This window comes from Schistocerca gregaria, unplaced genomic scaffold (genome assembly GCF_023897955.1).
Source record: "Schistocerca gregaria isolate iqSchGreg1 unplaced genomic scaffold, iqSchGreg1.2 ptg000350l, whole genome shotgun sequence".
In the NCBI taxonomy this organism is placed as follows: Eukaryota; Metazoa; Arthropoda; class Insecta; order Orthoptera; family Acrididae; genus Schistocerca; species Schistocerca gregaria.
This window is the reverse complement of record NW_026061810.1, coordinates 4,121,884-4,124,053: the sequence shown is the minus strand read 5'-3', so window position 1 is coordinate 4,124,053 and position 2,170 is coordinate 4,121,884. Positions and strand designations below refer to the sequence as shown.

General features: G+C 46.4%; 1 non-coding gene across 1 annotated transcript; it reads left to right on the top strand.

Annotated features, from left to right (window-relative positions):
* The first annotated feature begins 1,458 nt into the window (after positions 1-1,458).
* Trnai-aau (transfer RNA isoleucine (anticodon AAU)) lies at positions 1,459-1,530 on the top strand. Its single transcript has one exon. It is a non-coding gene; the product is annotated as a tRNA-Ile (tRNA).
* Positions 1,531-2,170: the final 640 nt, after the last annotated feature.

Here is a 2,170-nt window from a genome sequence, read left to right as displayed (position 1 = left end):
AGGAGAAAGATGAATTTTGGAAATCAGTTGCGCGTCGTGGCCGTATAGCAAACAGTACCTGTGATGACGAACAATTAGCGACAGGCGTTTTTTTAAGATTTACTCTCAGATGTGATTAAGGCGAATGGCGCAGATAAAGCATTTGCCAAAGCGGTACAGCATAAGGTGGGACGAGGCAGTCTGAATTACATTTTATAGATGTATTTCTCACATATCTCAGAGTCTCTCGCGATCTTCGTCGTCGTCGTCGTCGTCGTCGTCGTCGTCGTCGCCGCCGCTTCTGCAGAAGTAGCAAATGGCCATCGTAGCAAATGCGGCGAGGGACGGCCTGCCTTCGATTCCGAATGCACAAATTGTGTGGTCTTGTTTCTCAGTCTATATTTGGTCGGTCTCGTCAGAGGTTGAATGTAACGAATGGGTGGGAAAGAGCAAGGGGCAGCGGCTGTGTAGAACGAAAACACAAATCCTCAGGGGTGTGAGCGTTTCGAGATGAGTCGTATACATGTAAATATTGATCGTCAGTGACCGTGTGGTCTAATGGATAAGGCGTCGGACTTCGTATCTGAAGATTACAGGTTCGAATGCTGTCACGCTTGTGTTTTTCCAGTTCTGAAAAAGAAACATACCGTTTTAATGTAGCAATTGAGCAGTACGAAACCGTCTGAATGTTGCTGTTGACCATTTTTTGCTTGGAGATGCTCTTGAGCTTGAAACACACACAGCAAGACCGGTGTTAACTAACGAAATGGTCGGCAGAGTGCCGACACCGCGAGTTTTGACTGGCACTTGCACATCTAAAACAACGTCGGAAAGTAACTCGTTCGGCTTTTGAGTCACATAAAGTATGTGTGTTAATTTTGACGCCACTAGCTCTGCTTGTTGTCATGCAATTTCTTTGCCTCTCAGAAATGATTATGACATAAAAGTGAAGTACGTGACGAGTGTGACGTTAGGAAAACATTAGGCAGCATGGAGAGATTCTGTATGGGACCACCCAAGCCAAACGAGTACTGTGTGACGTGCTACCCGGCAAGTATTCACCGAGGTAGCCGGCTAGCTCAGTCGGTAGAGCGTCAGACTCTTAATCCCAGGGTCGTGGGTTCGAGCCAGACGCTGGGCGGAACGGAATTTTGTTCCGCTGCAGGTGTAAATTACCGTTTTTCTGATTAACGAGATTTAATGGAAATAGCAACTTTAAACTTTGCCTACGTCTCTGTCAGTCGCAAGGAAACTGTATTTGAAGGTGAAGGTGATTTTGTAGACATGTGTGAAAGACATGTTCTGAAATGCAAGTGTTGTGGTTTGGAGAGCACATCGGTTACGTGTCAGATGTGTAGCCAAGCAGTAATTTGTCGCCATAGCTGCAAATATTAGCCGGTAATATGAAGTGTTGTCAGCTAAAGTCTGATGGTGCAGACGACCGTAAGGACGAAGTACCCAAGAGTACCGCTAGGCCGCGCCTCTTTAGCTCAGTGGTAGAGCACTGGTCTAATAAACCAGGGGTTGTGAGTTCCATCCTCACAGGAGAAAGATGAATTTTGGAAATCAGTTGCGCGTCGTGGCCGTATAGCAAACAGTACCTGTGATGACGAACAATTAGCGACAGGCGTTTTTTTAAGATTTACTCTCAGATGTGATTAAGGCGAATGGCGCAGATAAAGCATTTGCCAAAGCGGTACAGCATAAGGTGGGACGAGGCAGTCTGAATTACATTTTATAGATGTATTTCTCACATATCTCAGAGTCTCTCGCGATCTTCGTCGTCGTCGTCGTCGTCGTCGTCGTCGCCGCTTCTGCAGAAGTAGCAAATGGCCATCGTAGCAAATGCGGCGAGGGACGCCCTGCCTTCGATTCCGAAGGCAAAAATTGTGTGGTCTTGTTTCTCAGTCTATATTTGGTCGGTCTCGTCAGAGGTTGAATGTAACGAATGGGTGGGAAAGAGCAAGGGGCAGCGGCTGTGTAGAACGAAAACACAAATCCTCAGGGGTGTGAGCGTTTCGAGATGAGTCGTATACATGTAAATGTTGATCGTCAGTGACCGTGTGGTCTACTGGATAAGGCGTCGGACTTCGTATCTGAAGATTACAGGTTCGAATGCTGTCACGCTTGTGTTTTTCCAGTTCTGAAAAAGAAACATATCGTTTTAATGTAGCAATTGAGCAGTACGAAA